The 17,129-nt window shown below is 40.4% G+C and overlaps 1 protein-coding gene across 1 annotated transcript in view; it reads left to right on the top strand.

Annotated features, from left to right (window-relative positions):
• Positions 1-17,129, top strand: part of LOC150075985 (prolow-density lipoprotein receptor-related protein 1-like) — a 1,358,636-nt gene that overhangs the window by 65,252 nt on the left and 1,276,255 nt on the right.

The raw sequence follows: 17,129 nt of genomic DNA, 5'->3' as shown, positions 1-17,129 counted from the left end.
AGTTTTCATAGGGGTAGTCATAATTCAGTCATCACTCAGTGTAGTTTGTTAGTTAATTTTCCTTTAAATAACAAAATATAAATTTAGTAATAATTTTTCTTCTATAAATGATATAAAAATTTCTGTATTTTGAGTTTCAGTGTTTTAAATTTAAAAATTATAATTTGGTATGTAATTTTGTCTTACTTTGCAATTTTAGTTAGACATTACAAATTTGCATTTTGATGCAAAAAACAAAAAATGTTTTGAAAAAAAATTTTGAATGAAAAAACAAAATGTAAATTGGCTTTAGTCCACATGGCAATTTACATTTTCTTTTTTCAGTTTGTTTAAATTGTTTCCTAGGTATTGTACTAACTGTATATAACACTTACTTTCTGTTGTGTTTATCTGTCTGCATGAACTGTTCACTTAGGGGAGGGATATCCATGGTTCTTTTGCTGATAGTAGGTCATAACAGAAATGCGAGTGTTTTAGAAATTTACACAGGGGTCACTGCATCCTTGAAGAAGTGGTCAATGTAGTCCCTCTAAATTTTCATACTTTGATTCTTAATGGGTGGCTGTATTCACTCATTCAGTTTGATACTGTGTAAAGGGGATTTCCTTGCTTGTTTCCAGCAGGAGTTCTGCCATTCTTTAAGCAGGACTGAGCCTCTGCACTTGCCTGGAATAGTGTTGGCCCCTGCTTATCCCTTCTGTATTTTATTTGGTGGTTTCATTTTTAATTTTTGCTTGAATGAAGATGGCATGGCAGTTGGCACCTCTTCAGCATTACTTATTGCAGTTTTCAGCAGTTCCTTTAATGTGGTATAAAATTTTTAATTTTTAAATCATTATTTGATCATACCACATTTAATTTATATTTCAGTGGAACATTGTCAGTATTGAGACCCTCTTATGCTTCCACTTTAGCCAACTGGGCTTCTTTGACCTGAGAAATCTTGAGTATGGTACACCAACACAGCAGTAGTTTTCTTTTTTTTCTGATACTCTAAAGCCAAATGAATCCAGCTCTTGTTCACCCTCTGAAAATGAAAATGATGTATAGATGTTTGTAAATGATGATGTTTGTTAACAGGAGAGACTGCTTCTACAGGTATGGGATACACTTAAATAGAAAGGGTGCAAGAATGTTTGCTGATGCTATCAAGGCAGTGTTAGGTGGGTCGGAAAACTGCTAGATTGGGGGGATACAAGGACTAATAGATTAACAGTAGCCACTGGCAGAGGTGAAAGTGATTCTTGCACTGCTTCTATTGGAATGAGCAGAAGCCTGGAAAATAAGATGCAGGATATTTCAGAGACTGCTGGGAATCATTGGGGTACAAGTAAACACATGGGTTGTGTTAGGGTAGCTAAGAAAAAGAACAGGTGCATGTATACTTGCGTGTACACCAATGCTAGGAGTTTAGTAAATAAATTTGATGAATTTGAGGTATTGTTCAAAACATCAAAGGCAGATATTGTTGGGATTTCAGAGATGTGGTGTCACACAGATATTAGCATTAGCATTAGCATTAGCATTAGTAGAGGCATTTGATGCAAGAAAGCAAGCTTATGCAGCATCAGCCAAAAAAAAAAAAAAAAAAAAAAAAAAGTAACATAAATAAATAAAAATAACCACTTCCACTTCACCCCTCTGTTCGTTCGAAATACCTGTCCAGCTGAGCCTTAAACTTATTTAGGCTATCAACTTCCACGACAAGGGATGGAAGTCTATTCCACCCACCAACCACCCGCTGGCTAAAGGCAAATTTCCGCACATCTATCCTACATCTTTCCTCAATTTGAATTTATGCCCTCTCAGGTGATTTTTCTGAGCTAGAGGAAGAATCCCATCAGCATTGAGCATGCTCAAACCATTCAAGGCTTTGTACACCTCTATCAGATCACCCCGCTGGTGCCTAGTTTCCAGACACTGTAATTTGCAAAACTTAAGCCTTTCTTCGTAAGAGAACCCCTTTGTCCCATTCACCAATCTAGTTGCCCTTCTCTGTACTCGTTCCAGCAGCTCTACATCCTTCCTGAAATGAGGCCTCCAGGCCTGTATACAGTACTCTAGGTGTGGCCTGACCATTGCCTTATACAAGGGAATAATCACCTCCTTATCCCTGCTAGAAAAATTCCTATATATCATTGACAATACACCATGAGCTACTCTTGCAGCTCGTCTGCACTGCTCAGAGAACTTCATATCTGCCTGCACCACCACCCCCAGGTCCCTTTCATTCTCTACCACTGTCAGTGTAGTACCACAGAGTTGATACGTTGCTCTGGGGTTGCTGTTTCCCATATGTAGTACTTTACATTTGTCAATGTTAAACTTCATTTGCCACCTCGAAGCCCATCTGCTCAACCTTTCCAAATCCTGTTGCAGCAGCATAGTGTCAGTAGTGTCCTTGACAACCCTGCCAACCTTCGTATCGTCTGCAAACTTGGACATTAAGCCTGATATACCATCATCAATATCATTTATAAATACAGAAAACAATAAAGGCCCCAATACTGAACCCTGAGGGACTCCACTAATAACATTAGTCCACGATGAGCAGTGTCCATTGATTACCACTCTCTGTCTTCTCCCCCTCAACCACCCCTTTTTCCATAGCAGCAACTTGCCTCCAATGCCACACTGCTCCAATTTGTGCAGCAGTCTTCCATGTGCAACAGTATCAAAAGCCTTTCTAAGATCCAAGTATATAATATCAAAGTTATTCCCTGCATCCAGTTCTTTTGTGACTGCATCATAGTATCCAATCAAATTGGTCAGGCAAGATTCCCCTTAACAAAACCATGCTGTGTCCTAGCTATAACTGAAGTCTTGTCTAGATGATCCTGCAGTGCTTCTTTCACCAGTGCCTCCATTAATTTTCCGGGAACAGAAGTTAAACTCACAGGTCTATAATTACTTGTGTCAGCCTTTGATCCCCCTTTGTGAATTGGGGTCACATTTGCACATCTCCAGTCAATGGGTACCTCCCCTGAGTCCAAGGAAGCTATCATAATTATGGCTAAGGGTTTGCTTACCTCCTTTGCTGCCTCCTTTAATATAACTGGATAGATCCCATCCACCCCAGGTGCCTTTCTTGTGTTTATCTTCAACAATTTCTCCTCCACTTTGCTCTCAGTTATTACAAGATTCTCTAGCTTACTGCTAGAGTTGAATACACCTCTGGCATTCCCCTCGCTGAATAACTCCTCATGTGTGAATGTCGATGCAAAATATTCATTTAGTTTGTTAGCTACCCGAGCAGGGTCATCAGCAGTTGACCCATCGATCTCAAGTGGACCAATCTGATTCATCCCCTTCCTTCTAGAGTTTACATAAGTAAAGAACTCTTTGCTGTTTTTCTTCGCATCCCTTGCCAAGGATCTCTCGTAATCTGCCTTCGCCTGCCTAACCTCCTTTGTAACTTGGTTACAGATCAACTTGTATCTATCATAGGCGTCCGTGTCACGTGTTAATTTGTATGTATCCCATGCATTTTTCTTCTCTGCCATATGCCTCATTAGTTCATCTGACAACCATTTAGGCCTAAACCTTGAACAATATTTCTTAGTTGGTATGTAAAGCCTAGTAGCTTCCACAATAAGTTCTTTGAATGCTTCCCATTTTGAATTTGCTGTTGGCAATATCATCAGTTGATCCCACTGTATAGAATTTAAATACTGTCTCAGTCCATTGTAGTCACCTTTACGAAAGCAATACCCCTTCCCTTTACCCCTAATGGTGGTTACCTCTTTGAGTAACTCCCACTTCAGCACACTGTGATCACTGCCACCAAGTGGTTCATTTATCTGCAGATTCTTAATGCATGAAGAATCACTACTGATAATCAAATCAAGAGTATTACTCCCTCTAGTTGCCTCCCGAACATGCTGATGTAGAAAACAATCATCCAATAAACCCACAAAAGCCTTGCTACTGTGTGAGTGACCAGCCCCCAAATTCCAGTCAATATCTGGGAAATTAAAATCCCCCATTATAAGACTCTCTGATTTACTGGCCCACTCTATTTCTCCGAACAGTTTCTTATTATACTCATCAGAGTCATTAGGCCTATAGCACACTCCTACTCTCAATTTTGATCTCCCAATGCTTATGTCACACCAAACTGACTCGACACTGCACTGTCCAGCGATGTCGACTGGCTTCACTTCCTTGGATTTTATGTGTTTTTTAACTAATAGCATAACCCCTCCTCCCTTCCTATCCTGTCTATCCTTTCTGTAGACATTGTACTCCCCAAATTCCAGTTCTGCATTTCTTATATCTGTGTGACACCACGTCTCTGAAATCCCCACAATATCTGCCTTTGCTGTTTTGAGCAATACCTCAAATTCATCAAATTTATTTACTAAACTCCTAGCATTGGTGTACACACAAGTATACATGCACCTGTTCTTTTTCTTAGCTACCCTAACACAACCCATGTGTTTACTTGTACCCCAATGATTCCCAGCAGTCTCTGAAATATCCTGCATCTTATTTTCCAGGCTTCTGCTCATTCCAATAGAAGCAGTGCAAGAATCACTTTCACCTCTGCCAGTGGCTACTGTTAATCTATTAGTCCTTGTATCCCCCCAATCTAGCAGTTTTCCGACCCACCTAACATTGCCTCGATAGCATCAGCAAACATTCTTGCACCCTTTCTATTTAAGTGTATCCCATCCCTGTAGAAGCAGTCTCTCCTGTTAACAAGTACAGACCAGGCTGAAAAAAATTCTACCCCTTGAGCCCTGCACAATCTTTCCAGGGCCGAATTGATTGACAGGGCTCTCATCATATACTCCCTCCTATCGTGTCTGGGCAGAATTGCAGACACTCTCAATTTCAACCCTAATTCACGGCTTTTTTTCATCAGTGACCTGTACTTGTCAAGTAATTCCGCCGGTCTCCTAATCTTATAAGGAATATATAAGGAATGCAGAACTGGAATTTGGGGAGTACAATGTCTACAGAAAGGATAGACAGGATAGGAAGGGAGGAGGGGTTATGCTATTAGTTAAGAAACACATAAAATCCAAGGAAGTGAAGCCAGTCGACATCGATGGACAGTGCAGTGTCGAGTCAGTGTGACATAAGCATTGGGAGATCAAAATTGAGAGTAGGAGTGTGCTATAGGCCTAACGACTCTGATGAGTATAATAAGAAACTGTTCGGAGAAATAGAGTGGGCCAGTAAATCAGAGAGTCTTATAATGGGGGATTTTAATTTCCCAGATATTGACTGGAATTTGGGGGCTGGTCACTCACACAGTAGCAAGGCTTTTGTGGGTTTATTGGATGATTGTTTTCTACATCAGCATGTTCGGGAGGCAACTAGAGGGAGTAATACTCTTGATTTGATTATCAGTAGTGATTCTTCATGCATTAAGAATCTGCAGATAAATGAACCACTTGGTGGCAGTGATCACAGTGTGCTGAAGTGGGAGTTACTCAAAGAGGTAACCACCATTAGGGGTAAAGGGAAGGGGTATTGCTTTCGTAAAGGTGACTACAATGGACTGAGACAGTATTTAAATTCTATACAGTGGGATCAACTGATGATATTGCCAACAGCAAATTCAAAATGGGAAGCATTCAAAGAACTTATCGTGGAAGCTACTAGGCTTTACATACCAACTAAGAAATATTGTTCAAGGTTCAGGCCTAAATGGATGTCAGATGAACTAATGAGACGTATGGCAGCGAAGAAAAATGCATGGGATACATACAAATTAACACGTGACACAGAAGCCTATGATAGATACAAGTTGATCTGTAACCAAGTTACAAAGGAGGTTAGGCAGGTGAAGGCAGATTACGAGAAATCTTTGGCAAGGGATGTAAAGAAAAACAGCAAAGAGTTCTTTACTTATGTAAACTCTAGAAGGAAGGGGATGAATCAGATTGGTCCACTTGATATCGATGGATCAACTGTTGATGATCCAGCTCAGGTAGCTAACAAACTAAATGAATATTTTGCATCGACATTCACACATGAGGAGTTATTCAGCGAGGGGAATGCCAGAGGTGTATTCAACTCTAGCAGTAAGCTAGAGAATCTTATAAAAACTGAGAGTAAAGTGGAGGAGAAATTGTTGAAGATAAACACAAGAAAGGCACCTGGGGTGGATGGGATCTATCCAGTTATATTAAAGGAGGCAGCAAAGGAAGTAAGCAAACCCTTAGCTATAATTATGAGAGCTTCCGTGGACTCAGGGGGCGTACCCATGGACTGGAGATGTGCAAATGTGACCCCAATTCACAAAGGAGGATCAAAGGTTGACACAAATAATTATAGACCTGTGAGTTTAACTTCTATTCCCAGAAAATGAATGGAGCCACTGGTTAAAGAAGCACTGCAGGATCATCTAGACAGACTTCAGTTATAGCTCGGACACAGCATGGTTTTGTTAAAGGGAAGTCTTGCCTGACCAATTTGATTGGATACTATGATTCAGTCACAAAAGAACTGGATGCAGGGAATAACTTTGATATTATATACTTGGATCTTAGAAAGGCTTTTGATACTGTCGCACATGGAAGACTGCTGCAAAAATTGGAGCAGTGTGGCATTGGAGGCAAATTGCTGCTATGGATAAAGGGGTGGTTGAGGGGGAGAAGCCAGAGAGTGGATATCAATGGAGACTTCTCATCGTGGACTAATGTTATTAGTGGAGTCCCTCAGGGTTCAGTATTGGATCCATTATTGTTTTCTGTATTTATAAATGATATTGATGATGGTATATCAAGCTTAATATCCAAGTTTGCAGACGATACGAAGGTTGGCAGGGTTGTCAAGGACACTACTGACACTATGCTGCTGCAACAGGATCTGGAAAGGTTGAGCAGATGGGCTGAGAAGTGGCAAATGAAGTTTAACATTGACAAATGTAAAGTACTACATATGGGAAACAGCAACCCCAGAGCAACGTATCAACTCTGTGGTACTACACTTACAGTGGTAGTGAATGAAAGGGACCTGGGGGTGGTTGTGCAGGCAGATATGAAGTTCTCTGAGCAGTGCAGACGGGCTGCAAGGGTAGCTCATGGTGTATTGTCAATGATATATAGGAATTTTTCTAACAGGGATAAGGAGGTGATTATTCCCTTGTATAAGGCAATGGTCAGGCCACACCTAGAGTACTGTATACAGGTCTGGAGGTCTCATTTCAAGAATTATGTAGATCTGCTGGATCGAGTACAGAGAAGGGCAACAAGATTAGTGAATGGAACAAAGGGGTGCTCTTACGAAGATAGGCTTAAGTTTTTCAAATTACAGTGTCTGGAGACTAGACACCAGCGAGGTGATCTGATGGAGGCGTATAAAGCCTTGAATGGTTTGAGCATTCTCAATGCTGATGGGATTCTTCCTCTTGCTCAGAATAATCACCTGAGAGGGCATATATTCAAATTGAGGAAAGACAGATGTAGGATAGACGTGCGGAAATTTGCCTTTAGCCAGCGGGTGATTGGTTGGTGGAACAGACTTCTATCCCTTGTCGTGGAAGTTGATAGCCTAAATAAGTTTAAGGCTCAGCTTGACAGGTATTTCGAACGAACAGAGGGGTGAAGTGGAAGTAGTTATTTTTTTTTTGGCTGATGCTGCATAATGCTAAATAGCCATGAAATTTGTGAGTTAATTTTTCTTGGTCAACCCTAGTGTCATAGCAGCATAGTGTCAGTAGTGTCCTTGACAATCCTGCCTACCTTTGTATCGTCTGCAAACTTCGACAGTAAGCTTGATATAGCCTCATCAATATCATTTATGAATACAGAAAACAATAATGGACCCAACACCGAGCCCTGAGGGACTCCACTAATAACATTAGTCCACGACGAGCAGTATCCATTGATTACCACTCTCAGTTTTCTCCCCCTCAACCACCCCTTTCTTTATCCACAGCAGCAATTTGCCTCCAATGCCACACTGCTCCAATTTGTGCAACAGTCTTCCATGTGCAACAGTAACAAAAGCCTTTCTAAGATCCAAGTATATAATATCAAATTATTCCCTGCATCCAGTTCCTTTGTGACTGCATCATAGTATCCAATCAAATCGGTCAGGCATGACTTCCCCTTAACAAAACCATGCTGTGTCCGAGCTATAGCTGAAGTCGTGTCTAAATGATCCTGCAGTGCTTCTTTAACTAGTGCCTTCATTAATTTTCCTGGAACAGAAGTTAAACTCACAGGTCTATAATTACTTGTGTCAGCCTTTGATCCTCCCTTGTGAATTGGGGTCACATTTGCACATCTCCAGTCCATGGGTACCTCCCCTGAGTCCAAGGAAGCTCTCATAATTATGGCTAAGGGTTTGCTTACTTCCTTTGCTGCCTCCTTTAATATAACTGGATAGATCCCATCCGCCCCGGGTGCCTTCCTTGTGTTTTCTTCAACAATTTCTCCTCCACTTTCCTCTCAGTTATTACAAGGTTCTCTAGCTTACTGCTAGAGTTGAATACACCTCTGGCTTTCCCCTCGCTAAATAACTCCTCATGTGTGAATGTCGATGCAAAATATTCATTTAGTTTGTTAGCTACCTGAGCAGGATCATCAACAGTTGACCCATCGATATCAAGTGGACCAATCTGATTCATCCCCTTCCTTCTAGAGTTTACATAAGTAAAGAACTCTTAGCTGTTTTTCTTTGCATCCCTTGCCAAAGATTTCTCGTAATCTGCCTTCGCCTGCCTAACCTCCTTTGTAACTTGGTTACAGATCAACTTGTATCTATCATAGGCTTCTGTGTCATGTGTTAATTTGTATGTATCCCATGCATGTTTCTTCTCTGCCATATGCCTCATCAGTTCATCTGACATCCATTTAGGCCTGAACCTTGAACAATATTTCTTAGTTGGTATGTAAAGTCTAGTATCTTCCAAGATAAGTTCTTTGAATGCTTCCCATTTTGCATTTCCTGTTGGTAACATCATCAGTTGGTCCCACTGTATAGAATTTAAATACTGTCTCAGTCCATCATAGTTGCCTTTACGAAAGCAATAACCCTTCCCTTTACCCCTAATGGTAGTTACCTCTTTGAGTAAATCCCACTTCAGCACACTGTGATCACTGGCACCTAGTGGTTCATTTATCTTCAGATTCCTAATGCATGAAGAATCACTGCTGATAATCAAATCAAGAGTATTCCGCCCTCTAGTTGCCTCCCGAACATGCTGATGTAGAAAACAATCATCCAATAAATCCACAAAAGCCTTGCTAGTGTGAGTGACCAGCCCCCAAATTCCAGTCAATATCTGGGAAATTAAAATCTCCCATTATAAGACTCTCTGATTTACTGGCCCACTCTATTTCCCTGTACAGTTTCTTATTATACTCATCAGAGTCATTAGGCCTATAGCACACTCCTACTCTCAATTTTGATCTCCCAATGCTTATGTTACACCAAATTGACTCGACACTGCACTGTCCAGCGATGTCCACTGGCTTCACTTCCTTGGATTTTATGTATTTCTTAACTAATAGCATAACCCATCCTCCCTTCCTATCCAGTCTATCCTTTCTGTAGACGTTATACTCCCCAAATTCCAGTTCTGCATTCCTTATAACTGTGTGACACCATGTCTCTGATATCCCAACAATATCTGCTTTTGATGTTTTGAGCAATACCTCAAATTCATCAAATTCATTTACTAAACTCCTAGCATTGGTGTACACGCAAGTATACATGCACCTATTTCTATTCTTAGCTACCCTAACACAACCCATGTGTTTACTTGTACCGCAATGACTCCCGGCAGTCTATGAAATATCCTGTATCTTGTTTTTCAGGCTTCTGCTCATTCCAATAGAAGCAGTACAAGAATCTCTTTCACCTCTGCCAGTGGCTACTGTTAATCTATTTGTCTTTGTCTTCCCCCAAGGAAGCAGTTTTCCGACCCACCTAACAGCCTCGATAGCATCAGCAAATATTCTTGCACCCTTTCTATTTAAGTGTATCCCATCCCTGTAGAAGCAATCTCTCCTGTTAACAAGTAAAGTCCAGGCTGAAAAAAATTCTACCCCTTGAGCCTTGCACAATCTTTCCAGGGCCGAATTGTTCGACAAGGCTCTCATCATATACTCCCTCCTATCGTGTCTGGGCAGAATTGCAGACACTTTCAAATTCAACCCTATTTCACGGCTTTTTTTCAACAGTGACCTGTACTTGTTAAGCAATTTTGCCAGTCTCCTACTCTTGATATCATTAGTGTCAACGTGTACAACTATATCACCTTTTGTGTCCTTAAAAGATGAAATCTGCTCTACAACGTCATCAACCTTTGCCCCTGGCAGACATACCCTGGTCCTGTTCCACCTATCCTTTTTACAAAGCATGTTCCCCGTTTCTCTGACAATAGAGTCACCAACAACTACCAGTTCCTTTGGGACCAGCGCATTCTGCCTTGGGGGTTGCCGCTGTGTTGCGCGACGTCGAAGTGCAAGCTCTGGCGTTGATGTGGGCAGCTGAGAGCTTGATGGGCCCCTCAATTTAGTTCCTTTGAGCGCATCCACCCTGTCCTTCAAGCTCTCATATAGGCCCATAAGAACGCTGAGTTGTTGCCTGATTTCGATACACTCCTTGCATCGCGCACACACAAAGACATCCCCCATGGCAATATCATGTCCCGTACCTGAATGCTCCACAAACATCATGCAAGCTGTGCATTTTAGAAGGCTGTGATTCAGAAGGCAACTGCCCCCCTCAGTTCTCCTCTGAGCCACAGCACTTCCATTAGCTTGAGCCTTTTGTTTTGCTGCTCTGGTCTGAGTCATGATTTCTTTTAATTTAAATAAAATTTCAATTTCAGTTTATAACCCTAACTTATCTCCCAACACAGTTATAACGGGATATATATTTTTTAGTGTCAAGTATTAATTATCTCCGAGTTCCCTTTATATAACCACCGTATCAGTTATGTATTAATTAATTATGTTACGTTTGTAATCTAAGTCGGTATATGTATTTAGTTAAAAGTACAATTTAAATGCCGACGAAGTTCAACAAGTGTAAGAGATTTTACCGATCACTGAAAATATTATAACCTATACTATACTAACGCTATCTAGGTTCGATATATAACGATCGTGTGACAAAGACAAAGGCAGGAAGTTACGAACGGTAATCTATGGACACTCAAGTATTAATTAACTTTCAAATCTCGCTGTCTCAATTCGGAATAAACTAACGATCCTTACTAGGTCTATAAGCTACTTACAAAAAAAAAAAAAAAAAAAAATCACATAAATTGTTATTTTTGTATACTGTGTAATTATACTTCCTCTAATTTAATTGTTCAAGGCAGGAGTGGTTTTAATTCTCACAGCGGAAAAAATTTACCTTTCTAATGAGTTGCCCTAGTATTGCACTACTTTCAGACTTTGTAAAAAGATTAATTGGCCATTTATTTAAAAAATTGGACTGCTGTGACAGCCTGTTCAGGACTAACTGATCCCTCATCTCTAGTAGTAACACAGACAAAACACATAGTTTTATCTATATAAGTTGTACATGTCAGGCATAGCCTCATTCTGTACATAGCTTTGAGCAAACTGGGTTTTGCTGCTTAGTGCATTGATCTCATAATTTGGAGGCACTTTGCCATGAGTTGCCTTGCTGTTGCACTGCTCCAATGGAGAAGTATATTGCTTTTTATTTCAAGTGTATCTACAATGACATTGTATAACTTTTGAGGCAACCTTGAACTTAACTCTGTCTGTATTACAACTTCGAAAACTGTGATTTTGTATACCACGTGGCAGCTCACATTGAACAATTTTACAATTGTTTTGGCTGTTTTCTCTGTTGCAGCTAGAGACTACTATCTGATGAGGGACCAGTTAGTCCTGAAGCAGGCTGTTGCAGCAGTTCTCATCTTCTAAACAAATGACTGGTCAACCTTTTAGCAAAGCCATCTGTCTGAAAGTAGTGCAGTACCATGGCAGCTTGTTGCTAAGGCAAGTTTGTTTGGTCTGTTGTAAGAATTAAGACCATTGTATTATTTTTGCAGTTTAAATCTTGCTGGCTACAAAAACAGCTTAATGGACAAGATAGTTCTGCAAACATCTTCTAAAAAGAGAAATGCCACCCATATTTTCATGGATTGTTAAAGACAAATTTGGTTGCTGATAGAGCGCCAGATTGTTTTCCTAATATTCCCAGATTTAAGGCCCCGGGTGCCAAGCGATTGTGACTAAGCGATTTCTCAGTACTTCCAGTGCAATTTCCAGAAAGCGATTTACAGTTCCTTTTTGTTCTTATCGTTAAAAAATCTATTCATTTTATAACAGCTCTCGTAACAAAAAAGTCCCTGTACAGAGCAAGGAAGGAAAGCCACCTTTCTTTTTTCTCATAGTATATTACTAATACCTACTAATCTTCGCTTGGTCACACCAGGCACTGCTCCTGCCTCCCCGTGGCGGGGCCGGAAATCTTGGCAGAAAAGTCTCTCTGCCAAGGGCTAAAAGGAGCAAAGATGGACCATACCAATACTGACTCTTGTGGGATCAATGCCCCATCACATTCTAGAGAGCAGGAAGATTATAACCCTTCCTTTGCTAAGAGACAAAAGAAGGATACAGACCAGAATATCTGGCCTCATTTCCTCATAATACATTCTTTGACTGACCAGCCAGTCAGCAAGCTTTCTCCTTTTCTGATCCAGAAAAGTTTAGAGAATGTCGCTGGCTCACCAAAAATGGTTCGCAGACTAAAATCAGGTGACCTGCTTGTTGAAACAACACAATCCAAGCATTCTGACAAGCTACTTAAATTGAAAACACTTGTAGGAACTCCCATAGAAGTGTCACCTCATGCCACCTTAAACTACTCAAAAGGAGTTATAACAGAATGGGATCTCCTACATGTATCCGAGGAAGAAATTAAACAAGAGCTTTCAGAACAAAATGTTATTCAGGTAAAAAGAATACTAATCAAAAAGGATGGTTCACTACTTCCAACCAGAAACATTATACTAACTTTCAACTTGCCAAATCCACCAACATCTGTAAAAGCCGGATACTTGAACTGTCATGTCCGACCGTACATACCGAACCCAATCAGATGTTATAAATGTCAAAAATTTGGGCATTCACAGACAGTATGTCGAGGGACTGCTGTATGTGCTTCATGTGGATCTAAAGACCATATCTATACCGAATGTTCTGCCCAAACCTTGCAGTGTCCAAACTGCAGAGGCAACCATTCCGCTTACTCCAAAGACTGTGAAACATGGAAAAAAGAAAAAATGATTCAGAAGTATAAAACCGAGCACAAAGTTTCCTACCCTGAGGCAAAAAAACAAATATCACCAATTGCAATAACACACTCATATGCAGCAACTATCCAACAGCATAAACAGACAACTGCTGTTACCACCACTACCACTTCAGTTCAAACCAACGTTACAGTCCCACCAAACATCTCTATTTCTGATTGGGCTCGCTCAATCCTAGCTCCATCAGCAAAATCATCTTCAACCTCAACTTCTAATCAAGCCATAAATACACCTGTTACAATCCCGCCTACAATGCCGTCTATGTCACGGCCAATCATGAATACTAAAAACATAGATAAAGATGACAAACCCCCTGCCCACAATCATATGGATACATGTGAAAAAGAAGTCCCAGAAGAACCAATCTTAGAGATACATGCTGAGGAAGAGATGGAAGTTCGCCCAATCTTCCCCAGAAAAGAGAAAAAGCCTGAGCGATCCAAGCAGACCCCCACTCGTAAAAAGTCAGAGACAAATACAAACACAAAGCCAATATAATGTGCACAATAATACAGTGGAATTGTCGAGGTTTCTGCAGCAACCTAGTTGATAAATATTACCCGGTAGGCGTCTGCCTTCAAGAAACTAACCTAACACCACAAATAAACGCAGCAGTAAATCACTACGGTATCTATAGACAAGACCGAAGATTTTCCGGAGGAGTTCATGGTGGAGTTGCAATCTTAATTGATTCCAAAATTCCGTGTAAACGCCTCCAACTACAAACTCCTTTGGAAGCAGTTGCAGTTCGAGTCTCAATACATTTTACTTTCTCGTTGGTCTCACTCTACCTTCCCCCAAATCAAGAATTTTCATATTCAGATTTGGAAGCGTTAGTAACCCAGCTTCCACCTCCGGTCTGTATCATGGGAGATTTAAATAGTCACCATCCCATGTGGGGATCCCGTCATCAAGACAAACGTGGTAAATTGATTGAGAAATTACTGGAAGAGCAAAATCTCTCTCTCCTTAATACCGGTACTGAGACATACATCCATTTGCCCACTGGAACAGCCTCTGCAATTGACGTATCCATATGTTCACCTGTCCTATACCCATTGATTGAATGGTCAATATTGAAGAATCCACTAAATAGCGACCATTTTCCTGTGGTCTGCAAAATACTAACAAATGATGTTGCACATCACGATGGCCAAAAAAGATGGAGATTCCATAAAGCTGACTGGACTAAATATAAAACAATTGCAGCAGTAGATGAACAAATAATCACCACTCAGCCCATAGACAATGCTACAGCTCATGTCACAAACCAAATTTTAATAGCAGCTGAAGCTACAGTTCCTCGGTCATCTGGAAAATGCCATAAACATGACACAGCATGGTGGACTGAAGAATGCAGTATGGCCAAAAGAGAGAAGAACAAAGCTTGGAATCTCTTCCGAAAATATCCCATTTTCATCAATCTCATAAATTTTAAAAAAGCCAGAGCCAAAGCTAGATATCTCCAGCGTAAAAGTAGAAAGGAATCATGGATACGTTTCGCCTCCACAATTAACAAAAATACAGATACCTGTGTCATATGGAACAAAATCAGAAAACTAAATGGGAAATTTCCTTCAGTTCCAACTCCACTAATAATCTGGAATGGACAGGAGATAACAAACCCCAAGGAAATTGCAAACTTACCGGCAACGACTTTTGCAAATATATCAGCAGTATCGGCATATACTCCATCTTTTCAGAAAACTAAAACTGTAGCTGAAAAATACAGACTAAATTTTAAAACCAACCAACAACTCCCATATAACCAACCTTTCAACATAGAAGAATTACAAAAAGTCCTGGCTAAGTCTAGGAAGAGTGCAGCAGGACCTGATGGAGTTCACTATGAAATGATCCAACAACTTAATCAAAAATCTCTAAAGGCATTGCTTATGCTATACAATAGAATTTATACGGAAAACTACTATCCAAATTCCTGGCTTCACTCCCTTATAATTGCCTTACCAAAACCTGGCAAAGATCACACGATCCCTACAAATTTTCGACCAATAGCGCTAACAAGTTGCCTTGGGAAAATCCTCGAGAAAATGGTGAACAACAGATTAACCTGGTTTCTGGAAACATATAACGTACTTAACATAACTCAATACGGATTTCGTAAAAACAGATCATCTCTGGACCCCATGATAAAAGCAGAAGCAAATATCCGCAATGCTTTTCTAAGGAATGAGCATCTAATAATGATCAGTCTTGATATAGAAAAAGCCTTTGATACTACCTGGCGATACGGCATTCTTAAAGATCTCCACAATATCGGTTTGCGAGGAAACTTACCACTCTTAGTAAAAAATTTTCTGAAAGTTAGAACCTTTCAGGTAAAATACCAAAATGATCTGTCAAAAATATACACACAGGAAGAAGGAGTACCCCAAGGCTCAGTGCTCAGTGCAACCTTATTTGTCATCAATAGGCGCCTCTGTAGCCAGGTGGGAAGGAGCAGCAGTGCGTAGCACACGCTTCTTGATTAGACCGGGGTTCGAGCCCGTCACCACCAAATACGGAGGATGTGGAAAGGTCGGAATGACCACCGCATATCCCGGAGCAATATGGCCTTAGTTGCTAATGCTCTTAAAAAAAAAAAAACCAAAAACCAAAATTTGTCATCAAAATAAACTCTATTATAAAAGACCTGCCAAAAACAGTTGAAACATTCCTTTATGCAGATGATGTTACTATCTCGTGCCATTCACAAAACATGAACATGATAGAAAGACATTACAAAGTGCAGTGAACAAAATAGAACTGTGGACTAAAAACAATGGCTACAGATTATCAGAACAAAAAACAATAGCTGTACACTTCTGTAAAAAACGAAAACTGCATCTAGATCCAGAAATAAAACTAGAAAACCAGCTGATACCGCTAGCAAATAGTATACGTTTCCTTGGCCTGATTCTTGACAAAAAAACTTAACTTTTTGGAACACATCAAATACCTCCGAACAACTTGTCAAAGAAAACTAAATATTCTCAGAGTTCTTTCTGCAATGAAGTGGGGAGCCGATCGGTTCACACTTCTTCACCTATACCATGCTATAATCAGATCAAGACTAGACTATGGAGCCCCTGTGTATTGTTCGTGTAGACCAAGTGTCATCAAATGGCTCGATTCCATACATCATAGTGCCTTACGAATCTCTTTAGGTGCATACAGAACATCACCAGTACAAAGCTTATATGCAGAGACTCATGAGCCCTCATTATATCTCCGGAGGCAAATGCTGCTATTAAACTATGCAATTAAAATCCGAAGTCTTCCTCACCATCCTACTTGGCAGTATCTTTTCAATCCACAGTGGGAAATCCTCTACAGCAATAAACCCACAGTAAATAAACCAGCCAGAATACGACTAAAAGAAACAATCTCAAAATGGGGCCTAAGCTTTGAAAATGTACACGAGGAAAATAGTACAAGTATTCCACCATGGCACACTTTCACGCCAAACTGTGACACTTATTTTCAACAATGGGGAAAAAGCACTCTGGCAAATGTCAACATAAAACAGATGCATGCAGCCCACGCATCACAGTTCTCGGAATACCTTCATATATACACAGACGGCTCTAAAACAGGCACCAAAGTTGGTGCTACAGTGGTATCTCCAGACACTGTTCTCTCACAACAACTTCCAAACCAATGCAGTAGCTATTCCGCTGAACTATTCACCCTAGAAATGGCCTTGAAATACATAGATTCTTCCCCTCTTCTAAAACATCTCATCTACACAGATTCATTGAGTGCAATACAAGCTCTCCAACAAAGACAGACTCCATCACATCCCATTCTCTATCAGATACAAGCTCACCTTGTGAAACTTAAAAGCAAAATGAGGCAAGTAAAA

The sequence above is a fragment of the Mastigoproctus giganteus genome, chromosome 13 (genome assembly GCF_048544385.1).
Source record: "Mastigoproctus giganteus isolate SK-2022 chromosome 13, ASM4854438v1, whole genome shotgun sequence".
NCBI lineage: Eukaryota > Metazoa > Arthropoda > Arachnida > Uropygi > Thelyphonidae > Mastigoproctus > Mastigoproctus giganteus.
The sequence above is the reverse complement of the archived record's forward strand: the minus strand, read 5'-3'. Positions and strand labels throughout refer to the sequence as shown.